Source organism: Choloepus didactylus, chromosome 16, assembly GCF_015220235.1.
Source record: "Choloepus didactylus isolate mChoDid1 chromosome 16, mChoDid1.pri, whole genome shotgun sequence".
Classification (NCBI taxonomy): Eukaryota; Metazoa; Chordata; class Mammalia; order Pilosa; family Megalonychidae; genus Choloepus; species Choloepus didactylus.
Window position 1 is genome coordinate 83,760,481 of NC_051322.1, and position 27,470 is coordinate 83,787,950.

Below are 27,470 nucleotides of genomic sequence, written 5' to 3' on the forward strand. Positions count from 1 at the left end.
TGATGAAAACACTTCAAAGGATAAGAATAGAAGGGAACTTTTTCAATATGATAAAGGCAATATATGAAAAATCCACAGCTAACATCACACTCAATGGGGAGAGACTGAAAGCTTTTCCTCTAAGATCAGGAACAAGACAGGGATGCCCACTATCACCATTGTTATTCAACATTGTGCTGGAAGTTCTAGCTAGCACAATTAGGCAAGAAAAAGAAATAAAAGGCATCCAAATTGGAGAGGAAGAAGTAAAACTTTCACTATTTGCAGATGACATGATTCTATATGTAGGAAATCCAGAAAAATCTACAGCAAAGCTACTAGAACAAGTCAATGAATACAGCAAAGTAGCAGGCTACAAGATCAACATGCAAAAATCTGTAGTGTTCCTATACACAAGTAATGTGCAACAAGAGGAGGAAATCAAGAAAAAAATCCCATTTACAATAGCAACCAAAAGAATCAAGTATTTAGGAATAAACTTAACCAAGGACACAAAAGACTTTTACATAGAAAACTATAAGAAACTGCTAAAAGAAACTGAACAAGACCTGAAAAAAATGGAAGAACATACCATGTTCCTGGATTGGAAGACTAAATATAGTTAAAATGGCAATTTTACCTAAACTGATTTACAGATTCAATGCAATACCAATTCAAATCCCAACAACTTACTTTACAGAAACAGAAAAACCAATAACTAAATTTATTTGGAAGGGTAAGGTGCCCCGAATAGCCAAAAATGTCTTGAGAAAGAGGAATGAAGTGGGAGGTCTCACACTACCTGACTTTGAAGCATATTACAAAGCTACAGTGCTCAAAACAGCATGGTACTGGCATAAGGACAGATATACTGATCAATGGAATCGAATTGAGTGTTCCGAAGTAGACCCTTACATCTAGGGACAACTGATCTTTGATAAGGCAGTGAAGCCGAAGCAACTGGGAAAGAGCAGCCTGTTCAATAAATGGTGTTTGGAGAACTGGATATCCATTTCCAAAAGAATGAAAGAGGATGTCCATCTCACACCTTATACCAAAATTAATTCAAAGTGGATCAAAGACCTAAACATTAGCACCAAGAGCATAAAACTCTTAGAAGAAAATGTAGGGCAATATCTTAAAGATCTTGTGAAAGGAGGTGGTTTCTTAGACCTCACACCCAAGGCACGAGCAACCAAAGAACAAATAGACAAATGGGATCTCCTCAAAATTAAACACTTTTGTACATCAAAGGACTTTGTCAGAAAAGTAAAAAGGCAACCTACACAATGGGAGATGATATTTGGAAATCACATATCAGCTAAGGGTTTAATATCCCGAATATATAAAGGAATCCTGCATCTCAATAACAGAAAGAGAAACAATCCAATTAAAAAATGGGCAAAAGACATGAACAGACATTTTTCTGAAGAGGAAATAGAAATGGCTCAAAAGCATATGAAAAAATGCTCAACTTCACTGGCTATTAAGGAAATGCAAATCAAAACCACTATGAGATATCATCTCGCACCTACCAGAATGGCCATTATCCAAAAAACAGAAAATGACAAGTGCTGGAGAGGATGTGGAGAAAGAGGCACACTTATTCATTGTTAGTGGGAATGTAGAATGGTGCAACCACTCTGGAAGACAGTATGGAGGTTCCTCAGGAAGCTAAATATAGATTTGCCATATGACCCAGCTATTCCATTGCTGGGTATATACTCAAAGGAACTGAAACTTAAGACACAAACAGACATTTGTAAACCAATGTTTATTGCAGCATTATTCACAATTGCCAAGAGATGGAAACAGCCAAAATGTCCATCAAAGGACGAGTGGATAAACAAACTGTGGTATATACACATGATGGAATATTATGCAGCTGTAAGACAGAACAAAGACATGGATCATGTAATAATGTGGATGAACCTTGAGGACATTATGTTGAGTGAAGTTAGCCAGAAACAAAAGGACAGATTCCGTATGGTCTCACTAATATGAACAGACATTAATGAACAAACTTTGGGAGTTGAAAGGTGACAACACAGGCGACCAGGAGATAGAAAGAGGGCAGAGATCAGCCATTTGATGCTGAAGGACTACAGAATGTTTAGGATTGATTGCATAGATCCAGAAATAGATAGCATAATACTGTATGATGGTAGCACGGTATTGTAAGTACACTGAACAAAGATGTCTGTGAGTAAAGCTGAAAGACGTGGGATAGGAGAATGTATGACACCAGAGGTAAAGATAGATGATAAAGACTGGGACTGTATAAAGTGGCAAAAATTGGAGTGGCCAATGACTGTTACTAAATATACAAATACAAAAATGTTTTTGCATGTGGGAAAGCAAATGAATGTCAACCATGTAGAAATTTGAAAAAGGGATGGCATTCAGGAAAAAACATAATCAAAGCAAACTGGAGTCTATGGTCAACAGTAACATTGTAATATACCTCCATTAAATGTAACAAAGGCGATATGCCAATGCTAAATGTATATGAGAGGGGGATATAGGGGAGTAATATGGGATTCTTGGTAGTGGTGTTATTTGCTGTCCTTAGTAGTATATTGTATTGTATGATATGTTATTTTTCTTTTTATCATTTTTTCTTATTGCAAAAAACAAAACAAAACAAAACAATTTTTCTTGTAGTAATCAGTATGTTCAAGTGCTGATTGTGGTGATAAATGTACAACTTTATGATGAAACCATGAACAACTGATTGTACACTGTGGATAAATGTATGGTATGTGAATATAACTATAAAATTGTAGGAAAATATATATATAGGAGTAAAAGTGTTGGAGAAAATATGGTGAGAGGGATGATGCCTTACCAATATGGACTAACTACAATGTGTAAACTCAGAATTGAATCTTAGAACTTAGCCTAACATGGACACAATAATTGTAATAGTCCCTAGATTGTAAGCTCTTACAGCAGCTAACTCTATCCCTGAATTGTAAGGCCTATCTCTAAACTTTAAGATGCTGATCCCCTAGCGTATAACCTGATTGGTCTCTGGAACAATGCATATCTCTGAGACACCTGAAACTCAGAGCTAGAGCTCGGCAGATATGAATGTCAGTGTTAGTGCATACAGCCACTGTCAAAAAAAAAAAAAAAAAAAAAAAAAAGCGGAAAAATAGCCCAGACTTCAATTAGTGATATGAATGAAGCAGGTCTGCTTAAGACCAGGGCAAGCCAGGCCAAAGGATAAAGGTTGAAACTGATTGTGTTTTAAAACTTCAACTTTCATATGAGACCAAAGGAATAGGTATCTATTTGGTACAGGATCTAAATTTTCTAAACGGTACAACTCTCCAGTCGATTTGTTCAAACACCACAATTGGATGGAACTTTGAATAGGAAGTGAGATATGGTAGGTTAGTATAGGCTGGAGTGAAATAGTGACACATCCTAGAGTAATTTGAGCAGATAATAAAAAATATATTTACAGCCTCCTCCTCCCCAGCCCTGAGGATCTGGGGGAAAGTGCGGATATGTTGGACATCCTCACCTGGACTGGTGTTGTTGTTGTCACAAACATTGGGACTGGCAGTTTGATGTGCTGAGCCCTCGAGCATTGGACTTGCCCTTATGAAGCTCATTACCACAAAGGAGAGTCTAAAGTTGTATGTAATGGTGCCTAAGAGTCTCCCCCTGAGTACCTCTTTGTTGCTCTGATGTGGCCCTCTCTCTCTCTAACTGAGCCATCTCAACAGGTGAACTTGCTGCCCTCCCCCCCTACATGGGACCCAACTCCCAGGGGTGTAAATCTCCCTGGCAAAGCAGAGTATGACTCCTGGGGATGAAAGTGGACCCGGCATCGTGGGACTGAGAGTATCTTCTTGACCAAAAGGGGGATGCAAAATGAGATGAAATAGTTTCAGTGGCTGAGAGATTCCAAATGGAGTTGAGAGGTCACTCTGGTGGACATTCTTATGCACTATATAGATAACACCTCTTAGGCTTTAATGTATTGGAATAGCTAGAAGTAAATACCTGAAACTACCAAACTCCAACCCAGCAGTCTGGACTCCTGAAGACAATTATATAATAATGTAGATTACAAGGGGTGACAGTGTGATTGTGAAGACCTTGTGGATCACACCCCCTTTATCTAGTGTATGGATGAGTGGAGGAATGGGGAGAAAAACTAAAGGACAAATGGGGTGGGATGGGGGGATGATTTGGGTGTTCTTTTTTCACTTTTATTTTTTATTCTTGTTCTGGTTCTTTCTGATGTAAGGAAAATGTACAGAGATTGTGGTGATGAACGCATAACTATGTTATCATATGTGGACAGTGGATTGTATATCATAGATGATTGTATGGTGTGTGAATGTATTTCAATAAAACTGAATTTAATAAAAAAATATATACAGTTTTAAAAAAATGTGGTATAAACACACTATGGAATACTACATGAGACTAAGATGGAAAAAATGTGAAACATATGACAACATGGATGAATCATGAAGACATAATGCTGAATATGCCAGTTACAAAAAGAGAAATATTTTATGCTACCACTAATGTGAACATTGAAAAAATGTAAAATAAATGGTTAATAATGTAGAATGTAGGAGAACTACTAATAGAAAGCAATTAATGAAGGGGGAATGATAACCCAATAAGAACAGATAAGCTATCGTGTGTAAATTTAACATTCTGGGAATATCCAGGAATGACTATGGTTTGTTAATTTCTGGTGGGTATGGTAGGAACAAGTTCACAGAAATGTTGCTGTATTAGGTTGTTTTCTTGGGGTAGAGTATGAACTTGTTGGAAGTAAAGTGGTTATTTTAGGTTAGTTGTCTTTTTCTTACTCTCTTGTTATGGTTTGTTTGAAGTGTTTTTAATTGTATGTTTTTTTAGTTTTTATATAGTTAATTAAAAAAATAAAAAAATATCCAGAACCACCCTGAGGAGTTGGTGGAGAATGCAAGGGTGTTGGGCCTCCCTACCTCAATGGTCTGATGTACTCACAGACATTGGGGACTGGTGGTTTGATGGGCTGAGCCCTCTACCATGGGACTTGACCTGGGCAAGACTGTTGCTGTAAAGGATAGGCTAGGCCTGCCTATAATTGTGCCTAAGTGTCTCTTCCTGAATGCCTCTTTGTTGCTCAGATGTGGCCCTCTCTCTCTAGCTCAGCCAATTTGGCAGATGAAATCCCTGCCCTACCCACTACATGGGATCTAACACCCAAGGGAGTGAATCTCCCTAGCAAAATGGAATATGACACTTGGGGAGGAAGCTAAAACTGACATCATGTGATGGAGAACATCTTGACTAAAAGGGGGATATGAAAGGAAATGAAATAACCTTCAGTGGCAGAGAGATTCCAAGAGAAGCTGAGAGGTCACTCTGCTGGGCACTCTTATGCACAATCTAGACAACCCATTTTAGGTTCTAATGAATTGGAATAGCTGGCAGTAAATGCCTGTAACTATCAAACTGCAACCCAGAACCCTCCAGTCTTGAAGACAATTGTATAAAATGTAGCTTATGAAGGGTGACAATGCAATTGGGAAAGCCATATGGACCACATTCCCCTTTGTCCAGTGTGTGGATGGATGAGTAGAAAAGTGGGGGCAAAAAGCGAATTCTTGCAACTCAGTGACAAGAGTTCAAACAGCCCAATTTTAAATGGGCAAAAGATATGAAAAGGCATTTTCCTAAAGAGGAAATACAAATGGCTAAAAAACACATGGAAAAAATGTTCATCTTCACTATTAGTGAAATGCAAATCAAAACCACAATGAGATACAATCTCACACCAATAAGACTGGCTGCCATTAAACAAATAGGCAATAACAAATGCTGGAGAGGATGTTGAGAAATTGGAACCCTTATTAATTGTTGGTGGGAATGTATAATGGTACAGCTACTATGGAAGACAGTTTGGCAGTTTCTCAGAAAATTGTATATTGAATTACCCTGCAATCCAGCAATTCCAGTTTTTTGGTATAAACCCAGAGGTTCTGAAAAAAGTGCCATGAACAGACATTTGCACAGTGATGTTCATAGTGGCATTGTTCACAATTGCCAAGAGATGGAAACAGTCCAAGTGTCTACGAATAGTTGAGGAGATAAACAAAATGTGGTAACTACATATGATGGAAAGCTATGCAGCAATAAGGAAAAGGGTCATGAAACAGATGACAACATGTATGAACCTTGAAGATATAATGCTGAGTGAAATAAGTCAGGCACAAAAGCAGAAATATTGTAAGTTACCACTACTATGAACTCCCTGAAAAATGTAAAATCAATGCCTTATAATGTAGAATATTGGGAACCTAGAGAAAGACAGAAGTTAGTAAAGGGGGAATAATAACCTAATATGTTCAGATATGTTAGTTAGGGTGAATTTAAAGGTATGGGAATGGATAGGGATGATGACTGTTTATTAATGGGATTATAAGTATCAGAGCTGCACTTGTAGGCACATGGCAGGCAGGGAGTGGAGTATATTTGAGCTGGGACAGAACAGTCAACAAATGGTGCTGTTCAAAAGAATGAAAGAAGACCCCTACCTCACACCCTATACAAAGACCTCAATACAAGTGAAAGCACAATAAAACTCTGTGTTAGGAATTGTAAAAAAATGTAATGTGTGGATCAAACCAACATGAAGCAGATAACTGCCCTGCACACTAGCAGGTGCTGTCCAGTCTACAAGGGAGTGAGGACCAAAGATACATATAAAAAAGGAAGTCACTGAAGCCTAATAGAGTTTACCCAGGAGGTTTGATAATAGTTAATAAATCACCTGTACCTCCACCAAGGGGTAGGCTCCCCCACTGAAGACATGCCGATGAAACTAAGATAAGGAAGTCTTTGTAATCATCCAAAGGAATTAGCCCTTTCTTGAGATGTGCAGCAAAGTACTTCAGCTTCTGGATAAATTGCCATAAATACTGGCCTGAGTCCCAGGAAAAGTTGGAGGTCTCACCCAGGAGGGGATGCTCTGTCTGGGACCACTGGCCAACTAGGATTCTGATCGTCTGAAAATTGGGACCTCCTCAGCCAGTAGTATTGGATGTGGGGGCTTTCCCTGGTTTGGCGAGTTTTTCTTTTCTTTTCCTTTGTCTGCTGGACACAATGCTTTACTTTCAACAATCAGTATAGTGAATTTTTTCTTTTCTTGTCCTTTGTTGGACAGACTGGTTTACCTTCAACTATTGTCTCCTTAATGATAAATGCTTGTAGTCTTGTAATTCAATAAATTTTCTTCAGTAAAATTATACTATATCAGTTTGTGTCTCTTCCCTCTTCCCATGATTTACCTTGCACAACAAACCCTTAAAAGATAATATAAGGAAAAATTTTGAAGGCATAGTAATAAGAGGTGGCTTCTTATACCTTACACCCAAAGCACAAGCAACATAAGAAAAAAACAGATAAATGGGAACTCCTCAAAATTTAAAGCCCTGTGTCTCAAAAGACTTTATCAAAAGGGTAAAGAGGCAACCAACTGACTGGGAGAAAATGTTTGAAAAACATATGTCTGATAAGAGACTGATATCCTGCATATAAAAAGAAATCCTACAACTCAACAATAGTACAGACAGTGCAATGTTAAAATGGGCAAAAAATATGAAATGACATTTTTCCAAAGAGGAAATATTAAAAAAAAAAAAAACATGAAAAAAAATTTCATCTTCACTAGCTATTAGGGAAATGCAAATCTAAACCACAATGAGATACCATCTCACACCAATAAGAATGGTTGCCATTAAATAAATAGGAAACAAGTACTGGAGAGGATGTGGAGAAATTGGAACTCTTTTTCACTGCTGGTGGGTCTGTATAATGATATAGCTGCTGTGAAGACAAGTTGGTGGTTTCTCAGAAAACTAGATATTGAATTACCCTATGATCCAGCAATTCCACTTCTGGTATATTCCCAGAGAGTGTGAAAGCAGTGACATGAACAGACATTAATAAAGGGGGAATAATAACCTAATATGTTCAGATATGTTAGTGAGGGTGAATTTAAAAGTATGGGAATGGATAGGAATGATGATAGTTAATGTGATTATAAGTATCAGAGATGCACTGAAGGCAAACAGGAGTGAAAGGGATTGTTTGAAGGCATGTATCCTGCAGATCAGAACTATAAACTTAGATAGATGCTTGCATGATATACTTCTAAGGTATGACACAGGTACAGAGAGTTGACAACAGAGAGGTATATGGGAAAAATCTACCTATTGCATACTAGGAACTCTAATTGATAGGAATACCTTACTAGTACCATACAAATACTAGTGACAAATAATTAAAGGCTAAAAAGAGCTATGGGATGTTTTGGGTCATGAGAATAATTTAAAATGGTGAGTGATGAGGATTGTACAACTGAGGGATGATAATGTGAGATAATGATTAATTATTGTGCTCAGAACATATCCCATGTGAAATGAGGAATCCCCTACTTTATAATAATATAATGTGTTAGGAATTGTAAAAAAATGTAATGTGTGGATCAAACCAATTTTTAGGCTTGCTCTTGTGAAACTTATGGTTGTAAAGGGGAGGTTAAGTCCACCTATAATTATGCCTATGAGTCACCTCCAGAGAACCTCTTTTGCTGTTTTGCTCAAATGCAGACTTTCTCTCTCTAAGCCCCAACTCTGCAAATAAATCCATCACCCTGCCCCTGACATGGGACAGGACCCCCCCCCCCCGCCAGGTGAAAGAGTCTCCCTGGTGATGGGGGACCCAGAATCCAGAAATGAGCCTGACCCTGGCATCAAGGGCTTGAGAATGCCTTTCTGACCAAAAGCAGGAAAAGAAAGACAATAAAATAAGGTTTTGGTGGCTAAGAGATTTCAAACATAGTCAAGAGGCTGTTCTGGAGGTTACTCCTTTGCAAGCTTCAACTCAATATCCTAAATCTCCACAGTATGATAAGCCCAAGTCAACAGTTGTCCCACAAACCCTATAGAATACCTAGGTCCCTACCTGAGACTATAAAAGTTTCATTCACTAAATTTATTCTTCAGAAACTTAAATCACCCAGAGAGCTCCTATTCCAGCTAAGTCCCCCAAACCTAGAGGCAACAGTTTCTTCAAGAACATCAACCAGTTTTGTCCCTTTTTCCCATGTTGACACCTCCTGTCAACATGGACAAGTTAGTCTGGTCACTGCCTAGACATCCCTAAAGATTGGGAAAGTGATTAAACTAGAGGAAGGGGTAGCAACAGACAAGGTGGAATTTAACAAAGGACCATGAATACTGAATCTCTATATAATTTTCTTTTTCTTAGTTGCTAGGATATTGGATTAGCTAGAAGGAAAGAACTGAAATGGTGTAATTGTAACCCATAAGATTTTTGAAATTTGCTATATAGCTACTTGTTAAATTATAATTTGAAAGTTATCACCTTTTTGTATATATGTAATATTTCACAATAAGGAAATAATTGACACTATGTTACTGTAACCCATAACATTTCTGGAAATTTCCTATATAACTACTTGTTAATTTGCATTTTGAAAATTATCACCGTTTTGCATTTATGTTATATTTCACAATAAGTAAATAACTGAAACTGTGGAACTGTAACCCATAATATTCTTTGAAATTTGATTTCTAACTACTTGTTAAATTGCACTTGGAAAGTAATCACTACCATGTAAATATGTTATATTCTACAACAAAAAATACTATTTAAACAGTGAAGTGTTGAGGTTAAGAGTGTAAACTTTACAGTCTGACAGTCATGGGTTCAAAATCTGAGTTGCCACTTAATGGCAGGGAGCTTTTGGATGTGTTTTAGAATTCACTGGACCTGTTCCCTGATAGTAACAATACAACAGCAAGCCCAGCTCAAAGGGACAACTAAGGCACTGTTTGTAAAATGAAACATCTTACCTGGGACTTACTGAGTGCACAGCAACACAAAAAAGTAACTGATTTTAAAACAATGAAAATTTAGAATCAGAATTTGTTGAATTACTTTAAGGTTTAATTTAATAGTACACCATATTTTACTTGATATTTTTGACAGGTTATGTTGCATGTTATAATTTATTAGTGTTTTATGGGTGATCAGGAATATATTCACTGAGCATCCAGTGTGTCCTAAAGGGCCCATGACTGAATTCCCAGAGATGTTTCACTATAAATGAGAAATCTGCTGCAGCAAATAGATGCACAAATGCAGACTTGAATTCTCTAATTTCTATTCATTTCCCCTCCTTGTCCCAATCACTCCAGCCTCTGTAGATTTGGTCACCATTGCACTAACCCCACCCTATTAACACCTCTGTTTTGTCTTTCCACTCTTTAAAAATAGAAAACCTTGAGATTATCAATTAATAAAAATCAGAAAATACAGATAATCACAAAGATGAAAATTAATATGCTTTATTATTATATCTATCACTCCAGGAGCAACAAGGGTTGAGTAATGTGGCAACTATCATTTTACCTCTAGCACCCCAGGATGGCTCCTATCTTGGAAAGTATTGCAACATGCCTTTCTACTGTACAATGTATCAGGGACATCCTTCAGGCCTGTGACTGTGCATCTGACCCACCCCTCCCACAGTCCTGGTTTACTTGGCAAATCTTCCATGGGCCGTGCCCCATGGAGTGCTTCCAGATGTTCCTTGAACTAATGTTGAAATGTTTATTTTCCTACCTAATTCTTTGGAATAAATTAAGCCATGAAGTCAGAAGTCTTTCTTTCACACTTCAGAAGACAATGCAAAATCTCCATCTTTCAACCTGAGAACCTCTTCCCTGCTTCCTATGGTTAACAACCAGCCTTTGATTTGCAACCCAAAACTGCAAGCTCCACAAGAAAGGGTGGAATTCACTACAAGGCTCACCATTCACGAATTCACTAGAGGTCTCAAGCCAGGATTTGAGCAGTTTGGTAATTACCCAACCATTATTTAACCCTGGTAATGGAGAACCGCCAATGCACCCTCAGGATCCTCAAGCCTCACTCCTTTCCTCTCTATTGCGCAGTTTTGCCTGCAGGCCCAGGGTCACGGTGAGGTCGGGCCTGCAGGGGGTCAAGGCAAAGGTCAAAAGCTCTAAGGACTGCCCTTCAGTTCCCCGGATCAGGAAGTCGCTGCCACCTGGTGCCCTCCAACTCCTTGATCAGGGATCACTGAGGTGGAAGAACAAGCATCCCCAGAAGGGCATCTGCTCAGATCCATCCGGCCGCATTCTTGGGGTCTGGGTTTACGAGGTGTCCCCCCGGCCCCCGTCCCATCCAGGTCCTGAAAGCCAGAGGTGGGGGCGGGTGTAGAGAGCAGTGGGTGCCAGGGCCTAAGGTCAGAGGATTACCTACCGCAGGCCCCTCTCCAACTAGCGACTACAGAGCCAGCCTCAGCTCCCAGAGTAACTTGGGGCCAAGGGAGTGGGGGTTGTCCAAGGCTCATCACTTTCTCCAGGCACCGGCTGCTGGGACGGGGGTTCCAGCGCTCCCCGCCCTCCTTACGGCGGGTTAGGATGTCGGCACTTCTGTTCAACTCAGGGCACTAAGGACGCAGCTTCCACCCGCAGAATCCTGACCTCGGAAGACTCAGGGGTTCGCAGGGTGGGGACGCAGAGAGGGCGCCGTGTCCAGGGGCTCCGGCGGGAAGCGGCCGACCCCTTCCAGACGGAAACCCGACTCCAACAGCTCGACAAACTGCCAAGCGCATCGGCGGCGCCCCGGCTCCTCCCAGCACCGGAAGCCCTGGGACCCGAGCCGAGGGGCGGGGCCGGCCATCTCCCGCGGGACAGGAGCGCAGGCGCGGCCCACACGGTATCACTTGCGATCCCGCGACCCCGCTGGTGGCACCACTTTGGCGCCCCGGCCTCCACCGACTGCACAGATAAAGGCCCCTAGGCTGCGGAAATGACGGTGGGGAGTAGCCAAGCCCAGGAGACCCGGGTGAGTATGGACATGGGCAGGGGTGTGTGTGTGTGTGTGTGTGGACATGGGCAGGGGTGTGTGTGTGTGTGTGTGCCGACGTAGCACCCAGAGGTGGGAGCGCCCAGGCCGGTTGCAGCAGGGAGTGCACGGGTCTGGGGTACCGGGCGTGTGGGGTCCTCCCTGTGAACGCTCCCAGCAAGTTTCCTCTACTTTATCCCCTCCCCCCCATAAATACCCAAGTCAAAACCAGGGCAGCCCCGGATTAATCCATTTCTGATCTTAAATTACGGGTTCCTGGTCAGACTGCCCACGTGCAGTGCGGGCCTGGCCTCCAGCTTTGTCTCATCATCCCTCCCTCTAGCGGCTCCCAAGTGTCTGGTGGGGAGGAGTCTGTGCTGAAGGAAACAGGGTCCTGAGAAGCCCTTCCTGCAGTGGGAGGCCTTGGAAACTTTGCTCCTTTGAGGAGGGGACCTGGGGTCTTTGGCCCCTTACCTGAAGTCCAGAGCCTTCTGCCAGACCAAGGCAATGGATTCTTTTACCCTATGTGCTCAAATGACTAATTCCTGAGACACTGGGGTGTCAGAGAGAGAAAGACTTTTATTGCTAGGCAGGAAGCAGAGCAGATGGCCTGTCAGTCCAAAACCTGTCTCCCCAAACTGCAGTAATTCTGATAGTTTTAAAGCATGAAAAGATGGGCAGGTTTTAGGATAATGAGTACAGTGGCCCCCTGATTATATAATTAGAGGTGATCTAGTTACTGAGCGTGTACAGAATTGATTACATGCTTAGTCACAGAACAAATATAAGAAAATGGCACCCTTAATATGATGATGAGTGTGATTTTTAGTATTATAATGAGGTATAGGTGACTTGTAGGTTAAAGTCTAAGCTACTGTGCATGTCAGGTGGGCCCATTTTGGTTAGATCCAACTTCGATTACCAAGATAACTTTGAACTTGTGGTGGGTTGGTTCTTGCTGACCCAACACCCTTCATTAATAAACACTAGGTTCTGTCTTTTGTGGTCATAAGACTTTGGAGTTAAAAATAAATGGGTGCAAGTGAAAGTCACAAGGTTTTTACAATCATAAGGGCACAAGATAAAGGCTATACATTCATTATCAGAGATCAAGACAGCTGGATTACAATTCAGGTTTCAGATATTTCCTTCTGTCTACTCTAGTATACCAGAAAGTGAAAAGTAATATCTATGTAATGATTCAGTAATCATCATCAGTCCTTAAATCTTAACTTCTTGGTTACAATGTGTGGACCTGCATGGCTGCCCAACGGTGGCTTCTAAAAACCCTAGTCAGGGTCTGGGAACTGTTGGGCCAGTAAAGTCTGGGAAGCAGGGGATCTGGGGACTAGCAAGTCTCCCTTGTGGGGGTGACATGGAGAGAGAAGGAGGAGCAGCAGCAGGGTCTGGAAAGAACCAGCCTGGGAATTCCAAGGGTAGTGTGCAAGGACAGCCAGTTTGGAGAGAATGAGAAAGAACAGACCACCCATGGCAGCAGGACAGACAGGGTGAACCACCTGCCCTCTTTGGACATGTAGGTTCTTGCTGCCTTTTGGAATGCAGTTTAGCATTATCAGTGAAAACTGTTGATGTCCATATTAGTTTTCTTAATTTTCCACTTTAATTTCAGTTCTACAGGTCTTCTGTGGAAATAGCTCAGTTGTAAACAGAAGTGTTGTGTTTGAAAAGGCAGGCACCAGGATGCCACCTGCATGTCCATGGGGTGGGGAGACTTGCTTCAACCACCTCTAGTCCTCCATTGAAGGAATACATAGTGGGACTGTGTTTATGGGCAAAGACTCATTTGCCCTTGTTCAGGCAGACTGAGGGTGGCACAGGCAATGGCCTGTCTCTGAGGTTAAAATGGGTGTATGTGCACATAGTTAGATTTGTATAAACTTAGGAAGATTCAGAAATCATGGGAATCCAACCAACCAGGGATTAGCTCTGAAGAAGCCCAGTAGAGGGTCCATGGGGGAGAACACATGACTCCCTAGGTGGCAGTGTAGCCTTCTGTGTTTAGGTGAGGTGTGTGCTCAGGCATGGAGGCCAGCCTACCAGGGTCACCACCTTGCAACCTTTGGATATTTCTATAACTCTCTGAGCTGGATGTCCTCACCTGCCAAGTAGGGAAGCTCTAGGAGTGACCCCACATGCTCCTGTGAAGGAAACTGGGTCAAAGCTCCCACGCAGGACCTGTCTCTCCCAGGATCCACAAGCAGCACCACTAACTGGGGCTTTCCTTGGCATTTTTCATTGGTTGGACCAGGGCAGCCTTTACTTCTTCATGTTTTCCAGTATTTGTCAAGTAAAATTTTTTTGTTTCTTTTTTCAAAATCAAAATGCTTATATGCAGATGGTGACAGTAGCCTTGCAGCTTTAGTTATTTCTTTGCTTAATTGGAAATGGCATCTGCCAACCCTAGCCAGGGTGACTCCTGAGTATATGGGAAGGCATGTGACATCTGTGGCAGATGCCAGGAAAATCCTGGTGAGGCAGACAGCAGCCCCCATCGAACTGAGAGCCCAGAGAAGGAGTCAGAGTGAAACCCAATTGCAAACTGTAGGATAAGAGTGGAGGACGTGAAGTGCAAAAAGTGTCCAAGTGGAGCTGTGTGGTTAGGGCATCAGGGTCAGCATGGCCAACAGGGGCAAAGGAGAGGTTCAGAGACAGAGGTGAGCTATGGAAGGTGGCCCTGGTCACCTGTGCAGTGCTGAGTTTCTAGAAGACTACATTCTTCAGAGGATTGGGAGGAAATTCTCCAAGGCATCTGGTACCCCTCACCCCTATCTTTTCTCAGGTGGACACCTGTGACTCTGAGGCAACATGTGGAAATGGTCTGAGGATGCAGAGGGTGTGGCTGGTGCCATGTGCATGGTGTGGTGATCTTGCTGGTGCTGCTGAGACTGTCACCATATTGGCAGCATGGGACCTTGGCCTGAGACATGATGCAGAGCTTCCTGGCACTGCTATGGGAGAGCAGAGAGGCCTGTCCACCAGCCCTGGAACTGGTGGCACTTGTGGGAAGGTTGTGCTTGGACTTGCAGGATGACCTGGTCAAGGTGGAGCCCTTGGTGGAGGCTCTGCTGGAGAGCCAAACCTGTCTGCACCTGGTGGACAGTGTGGATATTTTGCCAGTGTGCACATGCATACTGGCCTGGCAGAAGCAGCACCAGGCTGCTTGCAGACTCCTAGAGGTAGGCCTAGGCTGGATGGGGGAGGGCAGAGGAGAGCAGGGGTGCCCTGAGTGCAGGCCAAAGGGTCCACAATGTGTCTAAGTAGCTCATCCCAGGTCCCAAGGCCCTGTCTTCACTTGGCAGCAAACTGGACCTGTGCTGGTGTGATGCTATTGATGGTCTCTACCCACTTATCTGATGATTCATGACATAAATAAGTGTGGGGTTGACTAGGGGCTGCTGGCCCAGGTGATGCTGGAATGGTGCAGATTATATGGTGTATGCCTTGTATACCTCCCTCAAATATTTTTTAAAACACTTTTAATTGTGGAATATATATACAAGAAAAGTGATAGATTTCAAAATGTAGTTTAACAGGTAGTTATAGAGAAAATTTCAAAGTATAGTATGGGTTACAGTTCCACAATTTCAGGTATTTTCTTCTGGCTGTTCTAATACACTAGAAACTAAAAAAGAAATAATGTATAATGATTCAGTAGTCATTTAGTAAACCCATCTCCCCTCACATAAACACCAGCAGACTAGAGTAAAAGCTGCTTTGGCTGTGAGAATAGCAGAAGGGAGAACAAGAAAAATAGGCTACTATTGAGAACCAAGGCATATGTGTTCTGTGCAGATTTGCACTGTGGATATGAGGAGCTGGTGAGCTAGTATGGTGGACAGACTTCAGGAGGTTGGAATGATTCCCTCCTGATGTTTTCATGACCTTTCTATTCCCTCCCCTAGAGTGTGGGTGGGACCTGTGACTTACTTATAACCCATAGAATATGGCAAAGGTGAATTAATTTTGCAGATGAAATTAAGGTCCCAGATCACTAATTTTCCTTTATTCAAAAGTGAGATTGCACTGGGTTAACCAGAGTTAATCCATAAAAGCCCTTCAAAGAGGGCCTGGTGCCTTCCTGAAGGCAGAAACAATTGAAATCCTCTTTCCAGGAGGGTACCTTCATTCTAAACTCAAAATAATTTTCTAGAGGTCAGTAATCAGCATACTCTGAATGATAAGCAGGCATACAAAGAAAGATATGCATTTTAAAAGGTTTTGATATCCTTATTTGAAAATTGATTCCCAAAATTTTGAAGTTTTTAAATGTTTTAACTAGGAAGCATCCTCTTACTTATAATTTAGTTGTGAAATATTGAATTTTATTGAGGAAAATAATATTAAGATCACACAAAATATATTCTTATCCATTTAAAAATATTTGTTTGAGGTACATTATGCTCTTTTAAAAGCATCCTTGAAGTGCTTATTAGAAACATTGTTTAGAAACTTTCATAAATTCAATGTACTTGAGAACATAACAAAAATAGCATGCTTCCTATCAAAGAAAAGAAAAGATAAATTAAAAACCTGATGCAAATCAAGCTTCATATGTAAAAGGGATTTTGAAAGGACATCACTTGAGGATCCTGGCAGATGATATCCATAATTTCCTGCTTTACTCTCATTTCTTTGCTGGGAATGGGGCCCTACACCTTGGGTTAGTCCCTGGAATGCTGATGACCACTTTACAGTTCTACTCTCCAACTTGAGAAGGCCTAGCCCCAGAACAACTCTTGAAGTCTTTAACCCTGATATCCCTACTGTACTCTGAAATGACCCTTTGAAGCTTGGATGCAAAAACTGATACTGCTATGATTTAGTGATCTGAGAAAACACATTTCAGCAATTTTCTGGAATGCACCATATTTTAATTAGCACTCAAAATATCAACAAACCATACTGCTGGAAGGAAAACCACTTTAAAAATATTCCTGAGATGGAAAAAGTTAATTAGCCATTCAGTTAAAACTATTTTAAGCAGCTTTCTTGTTTAAGCAGAAAGGACTTGGATTTATAATATCAAGTCATTCCAAAATATTTATAGAGTATTTGAATCTATGTTGGAAAATTAAGAAAAAATTAACTTTGTTCTAAAGTGTTCTAACATCCTTTGTTGGCTACAACATGATATAATTAAACTTTGAGCTCCATATTTTAGGGATGTAATCTTGAACATGCTCCAAACATTCAAATTTGTTATAGCTATCCTATTCCATCTGATTATCTAGCATAGACACTATAATGGAAGTAAGCATCATGCAATGCAGTGATGACTGTGGAGTATAAGCAAGATATTTATCTTTATTTTTATCATTTCATGTATGCATAAGTTTCATCTTCCTGGTTATTTATCAATTCAGAAATACATCTGGATAATTTAGTATATATAAAATGATATAGTTGATATATAGAGAAATGTATATATACAAGTATATACTTTAAGTATTTATAAACATACATATTATACACATATATACACATTCATGCACACATATAGAAAATCTAATTTAGTCTTGAATATGCAAACAATTCAATGGTATAATTTTATTAAATTCAAATAGGCTAGTCCAAAATACATGAATTTTTTTGAATTCATGCAAATATCATAAACTCCCTCCAAGGAGGAGATAACTATCTTCATATATGTTTGGATGAGATTTGCAAAGATGTGTATTTACAAAACTGATAATGTCAAGGTTTTCTACTCAATTAGAATGTTTTGTCTTATCTTTTTGTTGTTCAATCAAAATTTGGTCATTGTAGAATAATCAAATAGAAAAAAAGAAAAGTTAACCAGAAAGAAGCAGCAGCATTAGCCTGTTGTCTCACCAGAGGTTTTGCTTACAAATTGTCTGTTTTCTTGTAGATCTAACATCCATTTAGTTTATTGGTCTCACATTCACTGTACTTTTTAAATCTCTTCTGAATCTGAGGTTATGCATCATTCACAATGTACTACATATGTGTTTCTTCCTTCTCTTTCTCTCGATGCACATTGGAGTAAATTGGTTATTTAAAGAAATTAAATGGATCTACATCTTTGTTCTATTTAAAGAATCTTATTTTATGTAGATTTATCAATTATATACCAAGTTTCTAAACAATATCCTAATATCATGGTCTCATTATTTCCTTGCTATTGTTTTCTCAGTTTTTTTCTTGTTATTTTACTATCTTTTCCTCCACATGTGCTGCAACTCTCACTTAATCCAGTTCTTTTAATATTATATCTTCAAGGCAATCTTTAAATGTGTTTCTTTGTGGGCATAAACTGTGATTTTTCCTCTTGTTTTTATAATTTTTGATTTTTAAGTTAGATTTTGGGAAATAAGGTACTGATTTTGTAGTTTCTAAATGTAAATATTATGAATATTGATTTTTAATTTTCATTTATTTGTTCATTTAACAGATAACACAAACTAGAATATTTATAGCATTTAAGTTTTATGAAGCTCCAAGTACTAAAGCATCACCAGTTTTGTTTTTATAGATGTAAATCCCAGGTTCCTCACAAACTCCAGTCATTTTCCCAGAGTTTATGAAAATTTAGCTTCAGAGTAAAGCAGGCAGGTGTATTTATTAAAAGAAGAGAGAGAAAACTAGAGAGAGAAGAGAGAGAAAGATAGATATTGGGAGGAAGAGAGAGGAGGTGACTTATTGGAACTAGTCTCTATTTGGGTTGATGGAAAGGTTTAGTAATGGATGGTGGTTGTGATAGCACAACATTGTGAATACAATCAACAACAATGAATGTTACAGTTGAATGTGGTTAAAAGGGGGATGTTTAGGTTTATATGTGTTACTAGAACAAAAATGTAAAAATAGAAAGAGGACAATACAACACAGTGAACCTTAATACAAATGATAGACAATAATGAATAGCACAATTATAAAAGGTTCTTTCATGAATTGTGATACAACTCAGTAATGTATAATTTAAATAATAGGGTGGTATGTGGGAACAACTGTACTTTATGCATGAGGATTTCTGTAAATCTACTACTTCTCTAATAAAACAAATGAAAAAAGTAATAGGATTCAGATAAAAAAGGAAAAAAAGATTTAAGGGGATGATTTAGAGAATAAATAGGAGAAAATAAATAATTGTGCATCCACAGCTAAGTGGTCCTATTTTGTGGTTTAGCTTATGTTCCTTGGACTCTTTTTATATTCCAGTCACTGTGCTATGTTTACATAGAAAATATAGTTTAATCTTTTTAATAATCTTATTAGATAGATGAGGAAACTGATGTTAAAGAAGGTTCATAAATTTGCCTAAAGATAAGGAAGAATTCAATGCAATCATATTTGAACCAGGATTGGGTAAAGATGGGAGCATAGGCACAGGTTGTGGATTCAGTGTTTCAATGTTTGGGGAATAACTGGAAATAGAAGAAAAAATATAAGAATGTAATATCTCACACTTTCTTCTGTGTTTTAGGCTCAGCTAGCTTTGACTGTTGTTATTCCCATAAGTATGATACTGATGTGCATTAAACCACATAATAAGTATACTGGACTCTACAAAATATATGTCTACAACTTTGGAATTTCTGACATGTAAAGAAGGGATTTCTAGTGGGAGAAGCTCAGGTAAAAATTTGATACTTGGATATTAATGCATCTAAAATCTCACTGATTCCCTATCACTGTTTTAGAAAGCATCTTATGATTACATTTCAGACACTTCTTCAGAAGTATTTCATTGCCTATTTTATTCACTTCACAGTGCTCTTCTTTATATCTATACTCTGAGGACAATGCCTCACTGAACAACATACAAGGGTCCCTAAACTCATTAATCCATTGAAGGAGTTGAGTTCATATAAAAATGCTACCATACAGAGTAATAAATGTTGTGTTAGTTTGCCAGGCTGCTATAATAAATACCATAGACTGGTTGGCTTCACCAACAATTTATTGTTGGCAGTTTGGGAGGCTAGCAGTCCAAAAGCAAGGTATTGGCAGGCCCTGCCTTCTCTGATGTCTGTAGAGTCCTGGTGGTGACTCACAGACATAACTCAGCCCCTGAACAATGTCACATGGCAGTCTGTCCTGCTCTGTCTCTACCTCTGGCTTCTAATTCTCAGTCATCTGTGTCTCTGTCTAGTGTCAGGGGTTCATTTCTTTACACCTCATGCCTATGAACTCCATTAGAAAAGGCCTGAGCCTAATCAGGTCCTGATTTAATAGGTTTGGGCTTCAAGTTATCTCCCACTCATTTAAGTGTATAGGGACAGGCAATAGTTTAAAAGTAAAGAGCACTTAAGAAAAGAATTCGCCTTTAACACATTTTTACTAAAGGAGCCCTTAAGCTAAAAGAAACAAGTTTACAATGTAAAAATTAATTGATATATTACCAAGAGAGGGAGCCCCCACTCCTCCAGATACAGCTGGTTTGAGACTAGAGAGACCTCCTTTTTGTTTGTTACAGACAATTTATGGCATCTTGATTTAGAGTAACTTTAAGTTATGGTCTATTTTTACATTAAAGGATGCTTCATGAACATGAATATCTCATTTGAAGCATCTTGATCCATGAGTGTCAAGATCAAAGGAGGATATCCACAGTATCAGAGACTTAGCCTTGAATGCCTATAAAACTCTACTGATAATACTTTTACTAATTAAGCTATCATTTCTGTAAGAGCAATATAATATACTTTTACTTTCATAAAGACTAAAAATTGGAAAAGAGATTATTGTTACTTGTTTCTAACTTATCAATATAGTTTTTTCATTTCATTCTATGATTAGCCATTTCTTCATACTGATAAACATATATTTGATTAGGACTGTACTTAAACTTGCTACATTATTTATGACTTATTTATGGTTAAAGTAACAGCTGCAGCTCCACCCTGTTTTCACAGAGAACTAGGTGATTACATGTTATCTATATGTAAGAAGGTTGAGAGGGTCTTTCTGCTTTCTTGAAAATATTCACAGCTTTTTTAACTGTTTAGCTTTTCCTTCAAGTTCTAATATGGGACTTGAAGGATGTGAATCATCTGTCCCAGTTAATGTAGGAAGGCCTTTCCACTTTCATTTGGAAATTGTATTTGAGTGTTTTTAGGTAACAGTTCTGTTAATTATGCTTCTACATCATGAGTAATAACTGGTTCTTTACTATCAGGACAGAAAACATCAGGTGGTATATGACAGCAGCATGAATAGAAGGAATCAGCATTCTTATGATCAGATTTCTTAGATCCTATGATACCGTCTCCTACTGATTTCTCTTTCCAAATTCTATATAACTCATTCCATCATTATTTTCATTAATACCTGGCTCTCCTTGTTCTCCAATGTTCATTGCATAAGGGCCAATCAACATTGCTCTCCAAAATTCTTGCCCTTTCAAAAATTGGCCATACCCGTGGGTAGGATGTATTCAATTAGGGTCAGTAGCCCATTTATTCAAAATATAGGCTTGCATTATGCATACATTCTGACTGTACAATTCTTATACCTGGATTAAATTCTTAAGGATATTTACAGTATTCTGTTACTGGTTTATTTAATTCAGTGATTAAAGTCCAAATGCCATATAATTACTTTGTCCCCCTCTTTGGGGAAGTTCCAAAACTAGTAATTATAGTATACAGCAAAACATTGTTTAGGATTACATTTAAAATTTCCACCACACCAAGTGGTGTTTTTACAGCAAATATAAATCAGAGTTCCATGTGGACTCAAAATCATAACCACATCCCCAAGTCCTGGTGAGTTGAAGGTTATTGAGGCTGTCATCCTGGAAGATCTCCTCCATGGTGATGGGTACAGGATCTTCTTCCTTGCTTCTTGAGTCTTCTGGCAGATCAGAATGCTCAGCACACATGGAACTTTGCTCATCAGTGGAAACAGAATTGTTGCTGTGATATACATGCTCCATATCAGGTTCCAGTCCTGCTCATTTGCAAAGCTCTGTGCCTGGTTGGCTGTTCTTGTATCTCCTATACCTCTTACTAGAAGGAATAGGTGATGGCAAGGCAAAGTGTATGTAAACTCTTGAATTGTAATATGGGTGCTATATTCTGTTTTTATTGGAATGAAGCACTCAGAATTTGGATTGGTATCATAAAACAAATATTTTCTATCCAGGAACTTTTCTGCACATATTTTATACATATGTTTCAGGCTAAATTTGTTAGTCTTAGCTACAAAAAGATAATGTCAAAATTATGCATTACATTCCTAACAGTATGAAAGTGTACAGAGTTAACAGAGCAGATTGAAGTTTCCACTTACATTCTTCACTACAAACACCTTGTAGTAAGATTTTATGAAAATGCTGTAAAACAGCAGTATTGCCTTTTCTTTCTCCATTTTCACTTAGTGTTCCTTCTTTTTCTCAAAATTTGGAAGCCATTTCAGAATCCTGAAAATCAATACTATAAGTATGGTAATAATTATTAGGGTGACTGTGGGCTTAGTATAAGTTAATATATCAATTATTCCACCAAAGATGCCTTTGGTAGCAGAACTCACAAAGCTGGCAGTTGTTTTAGTGGCTGAGGCAGCAGCAGGCCAGACATCCTCCAATGCTTCTCCTCATTGCTTGATCCACTCTAGAGTGTCCCCTTTATGTAATTCCAGTGTGAGAAGGTCAGACTTTGTATCTTCTATCTGCTCTTGAATGCTAGCCCATGTATCAGTGGCCTTGACTTCAATCTTCTTCAGCTTAGCTAAGATTCCAACCAGGTGTGGTAACCTCAGTTGTATTTTTGGTATATGAAAGTTACCAAAAACAACAGTTTGCTCCTTAGAGAAATATTTCTTTAATTTTTTCATAGCATGTTACTGTATCATTGATAGTGAGAATTGAGGATTGATATGGAGGTATATTACAGTCTTTAGCATATGACATAACTACATAACTATCATTCTTTAAAGGAATAAATTCTAAGTAAGGAGATGAAACTGCTTTTCCTGTTACTGGACATTTACTTTCAGTTTTATTGCCACAAGTTTAATGTAGATTAATTTCTTCACAAATAAACAAATCTCTTTGTTCACATCTTTTAGGCTCTAAAGAATATAACTCAGAACATTATTGACTAATATGTGTATAAGGTTGATGTATCTTTGTTAAAGTAAGCTGAGTTCCTGTTTTTACTAAATGTCCAATGTTTAATACTTGCCAGTTAGTATAGACCACTTTGTTAGATAGAATTATTTGATAATAAATCCCTATTTCCCAGATACTGTTAATTGGGGATGTGTAAGTTTTCTTTATATCATATATATTGCTGCATGACATTCACTTAACTATTTGCATGCCATGATGAGGAATATTAAGACCTTCATTAATCCATGTTCCATTTAATATTCTTCAGTCAATTCTCCCTTCTGTGGAGGGTATTCTGAAATTGTGTATATAAGATAGTATCAACATGGCTGTAGTTAATTCAGCTATATGCTGAGAGACCTTCATGTTGGCTTCCAAGAGAGTCACCACATGGTCTTTTAATATATGTAATCCATCAGCAGATACTCATTTAAGTCAGAAAGTTTAATACTGTTGCTGTTGAAATAGCCATCATAAGGCTTACTTTCTCAAGTCTTTGATTGTTGGGCTTTTTCATCCTCATTTTAAGGGACAAGGATTTACTTCCTTTTGTTTACTCTTAATTTATATATTAGACATATTGACTTCATTAACTAACCCCCATCTCTTCAGTTGGAAGTTCTTTAACATTAATAGTATTACTCTCTATTTGAGTTATAAAAGTTCTTTTAATTAGCTATACAATTGCTACATGATGTTTTTTAGCTTTTGCTATGCATTTTTGATATAGTGATTTTACCTTTTATTTAGGCACTAAAATTTTTCTTTCCTGTTTACATATTGGTGCAGGGAACTTTTTAGAGTATGCTAATTGTCTCCAATCCCTTTTAATTTCAGAGACAGTCTATTTGGCATAATAAAGGCAGAATTCACCTGGAGAAGACTGTGATTCATATTGACATTTAACTTGTTCTTGTATATTGTTTGGGTCAGGGAATTGTTTCCAAAATTGACATGTATAAGGATGAATATTCTTATTTTTAATAAAATTAACACATTCAGGTAATATATGCTTCTTAGATTCTTTTGAAAATATCCACAATCTCCTTCCCATAAGGAATAAGTAGTATACATGGTATTTAGGAAGTGTTGGAAATAAAGTGATACCTGTAAGGGAATAAATGCTCACTCAGTTCTGGAGGAGAAAAGAATTTATTTATGATCTTGCAAGGTAGGATGCACAGCCAGAAATGTGGTGGGCTAGTGCATGGGAAAAAGAACTTGGTGGTCTTTTAATCTCCTATTCCTAATGTGCAAGTCCCTCCCCTGTTTCCCCATTGGCTGGGTACTACAGAGGTAACAGCCTATCTGAGAGAGCTAACTAGCCCATCTTTGAGATTTTGAATTGTACAGTCTATCTGAGTGAGTTCATTCAGTTTAAATTTTCTCCTGGGTGTTCCTGCCTCTGATTGTACCCCATATCCCTTTACATTCCAGTAAACCTGATTATTTTTCCATATAAGGAGCTGGCACGGATTCTAGGCTTACATCATGGCTCACTCTCTCTTCCCTTTACCACAATGCCTGTTTAAGCCAGTTCTGCTGCCATTTCCCCTATTCCATGCTGCCTTAATGTGAAAAACTAAACTTAACCCTTTCTTATGGATTCCCTCCTCTTTCTTTTTTTTAAACATTTTAGTTTTCACATTTTAATTTCTCAAATTTGTTAAGAGCTTTTTCACATTCCTCATCATAAGAATCTTTCTTCTTAAGGGAGGTACAGATTGTTCTGCTGATATTCTTGATTAAAGTGTTTTTGATGGGTCTCTGAACCACAGGATGATGTAGCATCCAGCTGCTGCAAATATTCCAGCTGAAATGATAAGGGAAGTTAAAATAGATGTTGCAATTCCTTTCCATTTCCTGAACCAATTTTTCAACCATTCTGTGAGTGGGTTGTTAATGCCAGAATTTGTTTGCTAGTCCCTGAAATAAGGCTTTTAAGCCTTGTAGAGCTTTGGTGATAGTTCCATTGGGTGCCATGTTATTGGGGATGAACATGCAACAACTTCCCCCAACTATAGCACAGACACCTCGTTTTTCAGCTAACATCATGTCTAGGGCCATTCTATTCTCCCATGCCATTTGGCTAGTGGCATCTAACTGTTCTGCTATTCTCTTAATGATATCCCTGGTATACTTGATAAATCTTAGCTGATGATCCACATTTTCATTGTTGGTGACCCACCAGAATAAGAATGATTCAAATCCTGCAGCTACTTGATTTCTAGTTTTAAACTCACTAGGATCTTCCTGGGGAACCCTTATACTATCTACATAAATTCTTCCATTGAAGGAACCAGGTACAGTTTGTACATTTCTCTTTTCTCCTTTGCCTTGGGTTGGTAACTTTTCTTTACTTTCATATGCCAGGGTGAATGAGATAGCCAATTGAACCAGAGCACTTTTCAGGTAGTGTTGGGTGGAGGACACCCTTCCTGCAGTTCCACCAGAGGTTTGCTCAGTGTATAGTTAGCCTGGAGAAGTTGTCAGTACTATCCTTGCTCACATTCCACACTTGTGTACACAAAGCCATAGTACAAATATCCTGGAGCCCTTCTTCCCATCTGGAGAGACAGGCAGAGTGGTTTCTGGGACCAAGGTGGGAAGCCAGTGTGGCCTTGACACTTCCCTTCTGGACTGGAGGGAGAAGGCAGGACAATGTACTACAACTTTCACCAGGAGTAGCATTTTGAAAGAGGAGTGTTATACATTTAATCTCCTTTTCATGCTTTTGCATCCCCAAGGGGAAGGGCACAATCTGAGCAGTGGGTTGGCTGGTTGCACAAGCATAACTGTTGCTTCTGTTTAGAATCTGGTTGGTATATTTGACTCATTCTAGCCAGACATTTGTATTTCCATAACCTGTCTCTATTTTTATGGTCTGCTTTCAGTCTCTGGCCTTAAGTGTTCTAATGGCCTTGGGGCCAATTTGAACTGGAGAGTTAGACTCCAGTCAAGTTTTCCTTAATGGTTTTCCCTCCAACCTGGATGAGACCCATCCCTTATACTGTTTTGTCCACCAAACATTGTTCCAAGAGTAACAGGGGCCAGGTGACTCATAAGTTATACTCTCAAATGTTTGACCCCCCCAACAATCTTGCTCTCTATTTGAACAGTCTGCTTACATAAATACTTACATTCCTCCCTCAGTTGACACTGGTGTTTTAGATTTCTACAGCTAATTACTTGACAAATGTGAAATTGTAGTTTGGGACTCTATGCCCTTGGCTATACTTATAACCAGTTTAGCAGAACCTGTTACTCCTTGAATATGGAACATTATGATCAGTACAAGCAATTTCCTGATTAAGCTATACACAGAACACAATGCAAACACAGGGTCTAATCCAGCCCTTCCTCTCTCCTAGTATGTTTTTTCAACCATTGTCTTTTTAGAGTGATCCTTAGGGGATCTGGGGTGGGAGTCACTCTCCAGGATTTGGGTTAAGTTGCTGGAAACTTATTGTCTGGTTCAGGCACTGGTACCTTTACTCATGTGTAATGAGTCCAGCCTCTTTCTGCTGTTTGGACTGCCATCTCAGTCATCAGCAAGACTTGATAGGATCCCTCTCAGATTGGTTGAAGTTTGGATTCTCTCCATGACTGGATCAGAACCCAGCTGCCAGGCTGATGTTGATGGGCAGCAAATTCAAGAGGCAGTGTCTGAGCCAGCAATCTACAGTGACTGAGACATGATAGAGTAGAAGACAAGACCAGTATATAATTCTTAAGGAAAAGATCCTTTGTGTCTAGGGAGGGGAGCTCTCCAGTCCTCCTGGGGAAAGTCAAACCAAAAAGCATTTCATATGGGGAAATTCCCAGTTCTTTTCTAGGGGCAGTCCTGATTCTTAGTAGAGCTATAGGTAAGCACTTGATCCAGGGTAACTTTGTTTCTAAAACCAATTTAGAATGATGTTTCTTTATACTTTGATTCATTCTTTCCACTCTCCCAGAGGATGGCAGATGCCAGGGAGTGTGGAAGTCCGAAGTGACACCCAGGCTTCTCATGACATTCTACAACACACAGGAGGTAAAGTGACTGCCATTTTCAGTCTATATTTTCCACTAACCCATAACAGGGAATGATTTGTTCAAGGATAACTTTAGAAGTTCCCAGTGCCATAGCTGAGGATAGAGGGTAGGCTTCTACCTATCTGGTGAGGTGGTCTACAATTACAAAAATATACTTTAAATGACCTATTGGGGGCACTTCAGTGTAATCAACTTGAATGCTCTGGAATGGTCTGAGGCCCGGCTGTCTTTCCCCTTTTACCTGTTTTCTCAAGACCTTTTTATTAATCTTCTGACAAATTGTGCACTGTTCACACTTTTGTTTAGCAACTGTACAAAGGCCTACACATCCAAATTGTCTAAGTACTAAATCACACATGGCTTGTACCCCCCAATGACTCCCCTTGTGTAAGACTGCTAATACTTCCCTCATTATTTGTTTATTCAACAATTGTCTGCC

The 27,470-nt window shown here is 39.2% G+C and overlaps 1 pseudogene; it reads left to right on the top strand.

The window, feature by feature from the left end:
- Nucleotides 1-11,865: 11,865 nt before the first annotated feature.
- Nucleotides 11,866-27,470, top strand: part of LOC119511401 — a 56,319-nt pseudogene continuing 40,714 nt past the window's right edge.